The following is a 13,482-nucleotide window of genomic DNA, read 5'->3' on the forward strand; positions in this document are numbered from 1 at the left end:
TCAATCAAATAAATATAAAAATAAATAAATCAAAATAAAACAAATATGTAGAAATAAATGAACACAAATAAACAAATAAATATAAATGAATAAACAAAAAAATAAAATTAAAGAAATATATAAATAATAATAATAATAAATAATAAATAATAAAAATAAATAAATAAATAAATAAAAATAAATAAATAAATAATAAAATTAAATAAATAAAAATAAACAATTATAAATAAGTAAATGAAAAATAGATAAAATTAAGTAAATAAATAAATAAATAAATAAATAAAAAAAAGAATAAAAAAAAAGAATAAATAAAAATAAATAAATGAAATAATAAATAAATAAAAAAGTAAATAAATAAATAAAAATAATAATAAATAAAAATAAATAGATAAGAATCAAATAAATAGAAAAAAAATAAAAATAAATAATGTAAATAAAAATAATTAAAATAAACAAAAAAATAAAAAAATAAATTAATAAAAAATAAAAAATCATAAACTAAATAATTCAATCCACATAAATAAATAAAGAAATCAAAAATAAAAAATAGATAAATCAATTAAAATAAATATATAAATAAATTAAATCAAGATAAATAAATAAATAGAAATAAATGAACAATATAAATAAATAAATCTAAATTAATAAATAAATAAGTAAAAATAAAGAATTAAATAAATAATAATATATAATAATAAAGAAATAAATATAAATAATTAAATAAAAATAAGTAAATAAATAATAATAAATAAATAAATAAATAAAGAAAATAATGAATAAATAATACATCAAAGTAAATAAATAAATAAAAATAAAGTAATAAATAAAGATAAATAGATGAAAATAAATAAATAAATATATGAATAAAAATAATAAATAAATAAAATAAAAATTAAATAAATAAAAACAATAAATAAATAAAAATAAATAAATAAAAATCATAAATAAATAAATCAATCCACAAAATAAATAAATAAATAAATAAATAAATAAATGGAATAAATAAATAGAAATAAATGAATAAATAAATGAAAAAATAGATAATAATCAATAAATAAAAAAATATATAAATATAAATGAATAATAATAAATAAATAAAATAAATAAATAAAAATAAGTAATACAAGTAAATAAAAATAGATAAATAAATAAATAAAAGAAATAAATACAAATAAATGAATAAAAATAAATAAATAAATAAAAATAAAAATAAATAAAAATAAATAAAAAATAAATAAATAAATAAAAATAAAAAAATAAAAATAAATAAATAAATAATAATTAAAATATAAAATAAATAAAAAAAAAAATTAAATTAAATGTTAATGAATAAATAAAATTAAATAAAAAACAAAATATATAAATAAATGAATAAAATAAAATAAAAACAAAATAGTATGAATAGATAAATAAAAAATAAATAAATAATATATAAAAATAAATAAATAAATATATCATTAGTAAATAAGTAAATCAAAATAAATCAATAAATAGAAAAATAGTAAATAAATAAATAAATTAAATCAAAATAAGAAAAATAAGAATAAATAAATAAATTAAATTGAAAAAAATAAAATAATACAAATAAAATAAAAATAAAAATATTAGATAAAAGAAATGAATAAAGAAAATAAACCAAAATAAACGTGAATCAACTTAAATAAAAAACTACATAAATAAATAACAATAAATAGTAATAAATAAACAATAAATAAAATAGATAAAGGTAGATAAATAAATAAGTCATTCAATACACATAAATAAATAAATAAAGAAATCAAAATAAGAAATAAATAAATCAATCAAAATAAAATATAAATAAATAGATAAAAATAAATAAATAAATAAATCAAAATAAATAGATAAAAAATAAATAAATAAATAAAAATAAATAAATGAATAACAATTAATAAATAAATAAATAACAAATAAAAAATAAATAAATCAATCAATCCACAAAAATGAATAAATCAATCAATCAAAATAAGAAATAAATAAATCAATTAAGATAAATATATAAATAAATAAATCCAAATAAATAAATAAATAAATAAATAAACAGATATAAATGAATAAATAAATAAATAGAAATAAATAAAAAAATAAAAATAGATAAAATAAATAAATATTAATAATAAATAAAAGTAAATAAATATAAATACGTGAATAAAAAATAAATAAAATTAGATAAATAGATAAATAAATAAATAAATAAATAAATAAATAAATAATAGTAAATAAATAAAAAATAAATAAAATAAAATAAATAAATAAATGATAAAGTTTATAAATAAATAGAAATAAAGAATGAATAATATATAGATAAAAATAAATAAGAAATAATAAAATAATAAATAAATAAATAAAAAGAATGAAATAAATAAATAAAAATAAAAATAAATAAAGAACAATAAAAGATACAAAAATAAATAAATAAAAATAAATAAATAAATAAATAAATAAATCCATATAAATAAATAGATAAGGAAATAAAAATATAAAATTAATAAATCAATCAAATAAATATATAAATATCTCAACAAAATAAATGAGTAAATGATTAAATAGACATAAATGAATAAATAAATAAATAAAATAAATATATAAATTTAAATTTAATAATAAATAAATAATAAATAAATAAATGAAAAATAAATAAATATAAATAAGTTATAAAAATAAATATAAATAAATAAATAAATAAATAAATAAAAATAAATAAATAAAAGAATATAAATAATAAATAACTAAAAATAAAAACAAATAAAAATAATGTTATAAATAAATAGATAAAACTAAATAAATAAAGCTTAATAAATAATAAAAAGAATAAATAAATAAATCAATAAAATTAAAAAAACAATTAGATAAATAAATAAGTAAAAATAAAAAATAAATAAATAAATAAAATTAAATAAAAAACAAAATATATAATAAATAATAACAAAACATAATATAAATAAAAACAAATAAGTATAAATAAATAAATAAAAATGAATAAATAAAAATAAATGAAAATGGATGAATAAATAAAATAAATAAATAAATGAAAAAATAAATGAATAAATATCAATAATTAAGGAAATAAATAAAAAAATATATAAATAAATAAAGATATTTATAAATCAATCAAAAATAAATGAATAAGTAAATAAAAATAAATAAATATATCATAAATAAAGAAAGATAAATAATAATGAATAATTAAAAAAAAATAAATAAATAAAATAAAAATACGTGAATGAAAATAAATAAAATTATATTATTAGATAAATAAATAAATAAAATAAATAAATAAATAATAATAAATGAAATAATAAAAAAAAAAAATTAAAATAAATGAATAAATAATAGAAGTATATAAATAAATAAAAATAAAGTAATGAATAAAATATATAGATAAAAATAAATAAAATAAATAAAAAAAAATAGAAATAAAATAAATAAATAAAAAATAAATAAATAAATAAATAAATAACAATAAAAGATTAAAAAAATAAATAAAATAAATAAATAATAAATAAATCCATATAAGATAAATAGATAAGGAAATAAAAAAAATAATAAATCACTCAAAATAAATATATAAATCAATCAAAATACAAAAATTAAATAAGAAAAATAAATAAATAGAAATAAATGAATGAATAAATAAATAAAAATAAATAAATAAATAAATTTTAAAAAAATAATAAATGAATAATAATAAATAAAATAAGAAAAAATAAATATATAAATAAAAAAAATAAAGATATATAAATAAATAAATAAAATAGATAAATAAAAGAATAAGAATAAATAAATGACTAAAAATCAAAAACAAATAAATAAAGCTAAATAAATAAATAAATAAGAATAGATAAATAAATCATAAAAATAAAAAAAAACAATTAGATAAATAAATAAAATAAGTAAAAAATAAAAAATAAATAAATAAGTAAAATTAAATAAAAAAACAAAATATATAAATAAATGGATAAAACAAAATACATAAATAAAAACAAATAAGTATAAATAAATAAATAAATAAATAAATAAATAAAAAATAAAATGAAAAATGAATAAATAAAATAAATAAATAAATGAATAAATAATAATAATTAAGGAAATAAATAAAAAAATATAAATAAATAAAGATAATTGAAAAAGTAAATAAATCAAAATAAATAAAGAAGTAAATAAAAATAAATATATAAATAATAAAAAAGAAATAAATATAAAAAATAAATAAATAAATATATAAAAAATAGTAAAATAAGTGGAACCCAAATAAATAAATAAATAAAATAAATAGTAAATAAATTGATAAATAAAAAATGAATAAAATAAAGTAAAAAGAAAGAAAAAAAATATAAGACTAAATAAAAAATAAGTGAATAAATATATAAAAAACATGTAAATAACAATAAATAAACAAATAAATAAATAAATAGAAATAAATAAATAATAAAATAAAAATAAATAGATAAATAAATAAATCATTCAATCCACATAAAATAAAAAATAAAATAAAGAAGTCAAAATAAAAAATAAATAAATAAATTAAAATAAATATGTAAATAAATAAACACAAATAGATAAATAAATAAAAAAAATAGAAATAATGAATAAATAAATAAAAATTAAAAATAAATAAATAAATACAAATAAAGAAATAAATAAGTGATAATGAATAAATAAAAAACAAATAAATAAATAAATAAATAATAAAAAGAAAATAAAATTAAATATTGAATAAAGAAATAAATATATAAATAATAAAAAAATAAATAGATAAATAAATAAGTAAATAAATAATAAAAAGAAAATCATAAATAAAAATAAATAGATAAAAATAAATAAATAAATAAATAAAAATAAATAAATAAATACAAATAAATAATTAAACAATTAAAAATAAATAAATAAATAAATAAATAAATAAATAACAATAAATAAATAAATAAATAAAAAATAAAAAACAATCAATCAATCAATCTATCCACATAAATAAATAAATAAAGAATTTAAAATAAAAAATAATAAATCAATTAAAATAAATATACAAATATATAGATAAAAATAAATAAATAAATAAATAAACAGAAATAAATGAATAAATAAATGAATATATATAAATAAATAAATAAATCAAATAAATAATAGAAATAAGTGAATAAAAATAAATAAAATTAAATAAATAAATAATAAATAAATAATAATAAATAAATAAAAACAAATGAAAATGAAAATAAATAAAAAAATAAAAAAATTATATAATAAATAAAAATAAAGTAATAAATACAAATATATAGACAAATAAAAATAAATAAATAAATAAAATAAAAAAATAAAATAAATAAAAATGAATAAAATAAATAAATAAAACTAAATAGATAAATACCAATAAATAATAAAAAACAAAATCAATAAAATAAAAATCAATCAATAAATAAATCAATCCATATAAATGAATAAATAAATCTAATAATAAAAAATAAATAAATCAATCAAAATAAATATGTAAATAAATAAATCAAATAAGTAAATAAATAAATATATAGAAATAAATGAATAAATAAATAAATAAATGAATAAAAATAAATAAATAAATAATATATAAATGAAAAATAAAGGGATTTTGACGTAGGAAAAATCTATTCGGGGAGGAAGCCGTGTCGCCCAGTGAAATGTGTCCTCTTTAGCACTATTTCTAGTAAAATATTGCTATGATACCAGAGAACTGCTAAATTGGACATGTCAGAAGTCTCTGACTCGCTCACCTAAATAAAAGGTGTCGGTATAGAACTGGGGCGAGTGTTAAACACTACCACAGCAACCCCTCCAATTAGCCTTTTCCTCATCAAAAGACCCTGAAAACGGGGAGCCGACCTATAGGTCACACCCAGCTACCCTGTTGAAGGGGACTGCGGCGTCATATTATCGAAAGCAAAGAAGCTTGGTGCACAGCAAGGGGAGGAAAAAGGAAAAAGGGGGGGATTTCACTAGGCGACACGGCGTCCTCGCCCAGGAAAATAGATTTTTCCTACGTCAAAATCCCTTTTTTCCTGGGCTCAGCCGGTGTCCGCTCCGTGTTGAATTTAGGTACAGAGAAACACCAAGCTTATACTATCCTGAAAGGAAAAATCATATTAATGAAATCAAAGGAAATAATAAAATAGTTTAGAATTGGAATTATTTACAAAATATACTATATAGCCAAAACATGTGGCAACATTTGCAACAAGTCACATACATAATAAAATAATTACAGATAATTTGTATGTACGTAAAACTATACACGATTATACACTTATTCTAATAGCTAAGGCATTTGCTGAGGTAGGTAAAATGTTAATGAGGCTGGCATAATTGAAAAGATTCATATGACACAATGGACGGTACTATAATGATTTGTAGCAGTAGGAGACCACTGGCCTTCCTGCAGCTATTGCATGATATTTAAGAATCCCTTAAAGGACTTAAGGTAGTGCTTTTTGAAAACCAAGGGTGACTTCCAACCAGTATACTTCTTCAGATCATCAAAGTCCATATATTTGAAGAAGTTAACAGAAGTTGCTATTGCCGAATGTCATGCACCTTGGGGAATGACCCTGGGCTTGGCTTTTCTTGCTAAAGAATGAATAAAAGCTCTGCTGCCTAATGCCTTTTAGAGATAGTGTACCACCATCTTTTCTAATGAAAAGGGGGCCTTCGGAATAGGTAGACGTCCTAGATAAATAGTCCTTAAGAGTTTTAACAGGACATAACGATGGATCCTGCGGAAGCGGGACAATCTTCCATGGAGACCACCTCATCAAGGGGTCTTCATTCTTAGCTAGAAATTGCTTATTTGGCGAAAGCGACACGTCCCCCGAGGAAAGGAAACTCAATATCGCTTCATCTCTAGATAAAGATGACAGCTCTGATATTCTGGCACCTGAAGCTAGACTCAATAAGAACAGAGTTTTACGCAAAATGGTTGGGTAATCACATTTGAAGTTGTCTGTTTCCGATGCTAACCTAAGAACATCATTAAGAAACCATGACACTGACGACGGTCTGTGAACGGGCCGTAGACGTGCACATGCCCTTGGGATAGAGGTGAAATAAGACTCGGTTAGATTGATACCAAACCCGAGAAGAAAAATCTTTTTCAGAGCTGACTTAGTGGTTGTTATTGTTGCAGCTGCCAAGCCTTGTTCAAACAAAGACCTGAAGAAGGTTATGGCCACGTTCAATGTCATTACTTTGATATTTGATTCTCTGAGGAACGAAGACAATTTCTTAACTGCTGAGTCATACTGGCGAAGCGTAGACTCTCTCTTGTCTGACTCCAAGAACAACATGTTCTGTGGATCAATGTCGCCTACTCTCTTACCTGCAAACTTCATGAAATCCATAAAGTTAGGGTTTTGTGAAGACCTGAGGAATCGAACACAGTCCTCGTTTGAACTTGTTGCGATAGTCTCAAGTCCCGGGAGAGGGTGAGGGCGAAGACCTAGTTCCAGGAGAAGGGGAAACCAGTTGCTCTTGGCCAGTGAGGGGCTATGAGAGCCACCTGACCTTCGAAGGATCTCAACTTGTGCAGCACCTTCAGGAGAAGGTTCACTGGAGGGAATAAATAGATCTTCGTCCACTGGTTCCAATCTATGCTCAGGGCTTCCATAGCGTATGCCAGAGGGTCCAGATTGGGGGCTACGTAACAAGGCAGCTTATGGTTTTGCCTCGTGGCAAACAGATCTACTTCTAGACCTGGTACTCTTTGGCAAACCCTCTCGAAGGATTCTTGGTCCAGTGACAAAAATTCTGATTCCAGAGGGACCGACCGAGACAGGGCGTCTGCCACTACATTGTGGACTCCTGCCAGGTGAGTAGCCGACAGATGCCAGGTGTTCTTGGCTGCTAGAGAAAAGATTGCTATCATCACGTGGTTCCACATGACTTGACTTTGAACCACCTCTGTTTATACAGTGTACTACTACTGCACTGTCGAGGACCAACCTGATATGAGTCTTCTTTGGAGGACGGAGCTTTTTTAAAGTCAGAAACACTGCCATAGCTTCCAGAATGTTGATGTGAAGTGTTTGGAAGTGAGGTGACCAAGTTCCCTGAACCTTCTCGTGCTGTAAATAACCTCCCCAACCTGTCAGCGATGCGTCCGTATGCACCACTAGGGACGGGGGAGGAAACTGCAACGGTAACTCCTTGGCTAGGTTGGCGGCCTTTGTCCATGGGCGCAGGCGTTTTCTGAGAATCAGAGGTATCCGGGCGAACTTGTCCCGACACTTGGCATTTGCCTTCGAACGCCAAACTCGATTGATGTCCTTGAGCTTGGCTTTCAACAGAACGTCCGTGACTGAGGCAAACTGGAGCGAGCCTAGGATCCTCTCCTGATTCCTTCTCGAAGTCTCTTTGCACTTTAAGAATTGTCTTGTTGCCTTGGCAATCTCCTTTCTCTTTCCTGCTGGAATGGAAAGAGTGTGGAGAATCCAAGTCCCAATGAATCCCTAGCCACTGGAACTTGGACTCCGAGTCAACCGGGACTTGGTCCTGTTGATCTTGAACCCTAAATATTCCAGGAAAGACATGACCTTGTCCGTGGCTTTCATACATTTGCCTTTGTCCATCTCCCAGATTAGCCAATCGTCTAGGTACGCCACCACCAATATACCCTGGAACCTTAGCTCCTGCACCACTGCCTCCGCCAGTTTCGTGAAAACCCTTGGTGCTATATTTAGCCCGAAGGGCATTACTTTGAAGGAGTAGGCTTCTTTCCCTAGTTTGAAGCCGAGAATGGTCGGAAGTGCCGAGCTATCGGGACATGATAGTAGGCGTCTGTAAGATCTATAGAGGTGGTGACGGCCCCACGGGAAGTAAGGTCGCACCTGAGAGATGGTCAGCATTTTGAACTTGTCGCAACGAATGTACAAGTTTAGACGGGACAAGTCTAAGATCACCCTTCTTTTGTCGGTCCCTTTCTTTGGGACGCTGAATAGACGACCCTGAAATTTTCAAGTTCTTCGTCCTGGAGATTGCTCCCTTCTGGAGAAGGTCCTTGGAGTAATCCATCAATTCCTGCGTTGGTTCCTGATAGAAGGTGATGGGTGGAGGAGGACCTTTGATCAACTCCAGCCTAGGCCTCTGGATACTATGCTTTTTGCCCAACTGCTGAACCCCCAACGATGACGAAAGAGGTACAGCCTGCCTCCTACCTGAGAAACTTCATTGAGATGATGAAGGCCGGGATCCTCTGCCTGACCTTGCACCTCTAGTTCGCCCTTGGGCTCTGGCTCCTCCGCGCTGGCGAAAGGATCCTCTAGCCCTGCCACCCCAGCAACTCTGGTAAAGGGTGAAATGCCCGACTCTCATAGACCGGGTTAAAAGCGGGCGACACTGAATACTGTGAGGAGGCCTGTTGGTTAGACGGCGGCGAAAGGAAAGACAAATTGATGCTGTTACTGAGGCTGAGCCTTAGAAGTCGAAGGCTGGGATACCTGTTGAATTGGAACAGCTTGTAGCACAGGATGCTGTTGCGGGACTTGGAAAGGTAGGAACTTCCTTTGCCTCTTCCTAGCCCTAAAACTGGAGGAAGAAGACTCTGATATCCTTTTGAAAGGGATTCCCCAACGCAACCTGATGCTTTGGTTAAGACGTGATGCCTCGCTCTGAACCTCGGTTACTGCTGAAGCTGGGAAGAGATCTGCACCCCAGATTGAGGAAGCTAGAAGCTTGTTGGGTTCGTGCCTGATCGTTTAGCCTCAGACAGAACATGCTTCCGGCAATTTTCTCCTTAGCAACCGAAAAGTCGTACAAGTCACATTGCATGCTTAAAAGTAACGACTTCGCAATGACCTTAAACAGCAGCTCCTGAGCGTACTCCCGAGCCGCCGTCTCTGTCATCACTAGGGAGTTAAGAGACCTTGCGAGACGTGTCTTAGCGTCAAATTCGGCTTGGATCAATGCGTCTGACAGCCTAGGAAGGCGTTCACTAAACAAGGTGATTGCACAATCTGGCTTCAGCTTGCCTACCGAGAACGTAGCTGGCAAATCCTCCCACAAATCCTCCCTACCTGGGAGTAGTAAAGATGTGGGATCTGTCTCCCTAAGCTGGGGCATGGCTCTTCTCGAGTCACTGCCTGGAGTGTAAGTTCTGCTACCTTTGATGTAAAAGGTAAGGGTTGTTCCCGACATCAGTTGTAAACATGGTGAAAGGACTTTTAAAAGCTGTTATTCTAGTATTTGAGCAGTCCCACTCTTCTAGGCTCCGTATCCATGTTTGCTGAGCCTGATCTCTGGAAAGGATAACAGTCTCCTTGGGGACCTTATCCTCTCTAACCAGAGCTGCCTCGTAAGCCTAACATAGCCTATAAATGGAGGCTGTAAACCTTCGGGGAAAAAACTCGAAATCCTCGAGCCTACGTGTGCCGCAACCTTCTATAGTCAACATCCCATTGACAACGGAGCGAAGTTAGCCACCCTCCAGGGATTACCGGGGTGGAAAGGAGGGAGCGTGGACCCGTCAGGCATGCTCTGAGCTTGCATCAAGCTACTAGAAGGGGCCGAAACTGCCGACTCCTGTCTGAGACCTGCAATCAGGGAGTCCTGAGCACCTAACCTGCTAAACACTTCTTCAAACCTTGCTGCAACTGAGCTGAGTAAGCTACCAAGGCTACTGACCTGATTTAGAATATTTGTGTTGAACTGGTCTTGGTCAACGGAAGGAGAATCATCCTGTCCCTCTTGCGGTACCTTATGAGGTATCTGGTCCCTAGAAGTTAATGGAATGGGACTGGTAGGGCAATAGGAAGAATTCCCTCCTTGAGACCTTGGGATTGAAGGTTTGGAAAGCGACTTTATTTTAGTTTTAATATGTGTATGAACCTCTGGTGACTGCCCAGGCCTTGCATTGTCTCTGATCTGCCTTTAAGCAAGGTTTTACCCGCAGGTTTTTTCTTTAGTTTAGGAATCACAGAGAAGGAGTGCAACCTGGGAAGGGGCAAACCTCCTGTGAAACCCATGAAGGAATTGGAAGTAGAAGGAGAGGAAGAATCAGAGTCACTCAAGGAAAGATCCCGGTGACTAACTAAGCTAGCCTCATTAACACTGTTACCTGTACCCGTGCCTAGTGTAACGGGCAAATCCTCAACCACTTCAAGTGAGACTTCCTCTAGTCCAAGGTCCGGCAATTCCGCCTCTTGCTGTTCAATAACTGAGTCTTGGATTGATTTGATAATCGGTGCCGCTACTTTTGGATCGACGTATCCGGCAGATTTTCCGGCTGGGAAGAGCAAAGTCGCCATATCTCGGGACAGAATATACGGCTTAGCCTTCCCTACGTTCCGTCCAAACCCTCCAACCCAGATCTTGAGGGCGGAGAGTGCAGCATCCTTAATAGACTGCTCAGCCTGTAATGCAAGGAATGTGTCAATACCAAGTAAATTCCTTGAACATTATTCTATAATTATTGATTAAACAATGTAATTTAATTTAAAGAAATTTTAATTGATCATTTATTTTATCTCATTTCAATATTTGTTTTTTTTTTTTTTTTTACAATAAACATAGAACCAGCAGTGCGGGTCAACTTACTGAAGAAGGTAGCCTGATTGTACCAAAGCTCGTACGGCAGGCAAAACAGTTTTCATGATGCCAGACCACGGAATCAGGAAGCAGCACTGCACAGGGGTCGTGGCCCGACAAAACGTCATGGCCGCACGGATCTTGCAGAGCAGCACTACAGCCGGCAACCAGACACTGAGAGGCCTGTAAGTGCAATAATATATAAGAACAATTGCACACACTTAATAGGATAATGGAATATATTTCTTTTCTTTTTTTTTTTTTTTTTTTTTTTTTTTTTTTTTTTTTATGTGCCGGAGCATTCCGGGCTATAAAGAAAAGAAAGGGTATATATATTCATATGTTAACGTCCCGGGGACTGTGTAAGGAAAAAAACCACCCGGAGTTGTATACCCGGAGCTGTATGACCCGGAGAGGGGGGTACACGAAGTAACCCGGGACGGCCACATGAACTCGCAAGTTCCGTGGCAAGAAAATAAAAATAAAAATAAAAATAAAGATAAAAATAATGATAATAATAAAAACTAAAATAACAAATATACTATCTCCGCCTACGGAAGAGTAACTTCCGTAAACATAACCCTCAATGACTCCGGGAGAGGCCGGAATCTAAACCCGCCTTATGCGGAGAGGGAATGTTTTAGGCGGGTGGATGTAAGCTCCGGGAGTGAAAGAAGCAGAGCGCAACAATCCACGGAAGCCGAGGCTGAAACGCAGTGCGACTAACAACTCCGGAGGCGGTCGGCTAGAAGCGACACTCCCCAGCCCAAGGTCCTGGGAGACCCACTACACCTCCCCCTCCGCTGGTGGGACCGGCCGTCAGCGACAAACAACGAGAGCGGCACCCAACTACGGGGCGGGGAGTCCCACGAGAGGGGGAGGGAGGGAGGGCGAGGGGGACGATCACGTGAACCAGCGATTCCCCACGAATAAAGGATCACGAGGAAAACGCAGCAAAGCCTATGAAGGCTAGCTGCCGACCGAACACCCAAATATACATAGACAAAATAAAATCAATTACTTAAAGCTAAGGGAAAAACATGCTTTAACAGGGTAATGAAAATAAGGGGCGAAAATATAAAACGCAATGGAGGCCACTCGATGAGAGTGGGCGCAACAAGGAAAAATTACTTGCTTACCGACAAAACGAAAACAAACGGTAAGCTGACGAAAAGAAAAAGGGGGAATTCTTGAATGGAAAATACCAAACTAAATAAAAGGAGGAGGGGGGAACGGTAAGATAAACATCGAAGCACGAAACAAAGAAACGTGCACGAATGCCGACCCCCTTGAAAAACTAAGGAAATCATGAAAATAATAAACGTAGATCAAACAAGATCGACAAAGCAACTGCCTCCCAAGACATAATAAAAATAATACTGAAAAAATATATACTGAAATATCATAAGTTACGAGATATAAATTATAATATATAGGTACTGAAAGAAGCCCGCTCGAAATTGGTACAAAACAAGGGAACGACGTAATGGCGGCTCGCTACCGCTCGCTACGGGAGAGACGCCTAACAAAATCCTAAATAAAGGCAAAACGAAAGGCAAAATCACTCCCTAAATACAGAAAAAGGGCGAACCAGTACTTAACTTGGGTGAAGAGGCAGATTGACGATCCATAACGAAAAAGAATAAAGAAACCAATAAAAAGAACAGATAGCTATAAAAAAGCGTGCAACGCTGGGAGGCTATCGATAAGAATGATGCCGCAGTCCCCTTCAACAGGGTAGCTGGGTGTGACCTATAGGTCGGCTCCCCGTTTTCAGGGTCTTTTGATGAGGAAAAGGCTAATTGGGGGGGTTGCTGTGGTAGTGTTTAACACTCGCCCCAGTTCTATACCGACACCTTTTATTTAGGTGAGCGAGTCAGAGACTTCTGACATGTCCAATTTAGCAGTTCTCTGGTATCA

This window comes from Macrobrachium nipponense, chromosome 37 (assembly GCF_015104395.2).
Source record: "Macrobrachium nipponense isolate FS-2020 chromosome 37, ASM1510439v2, whole genome shotgun sequence".
NCBI lineage: Eukaryota > Metazoa > Arthropoda > Malacostraca > Decapoda > Palaemonidae > Macrobrachium > Macrobrachium nipponense.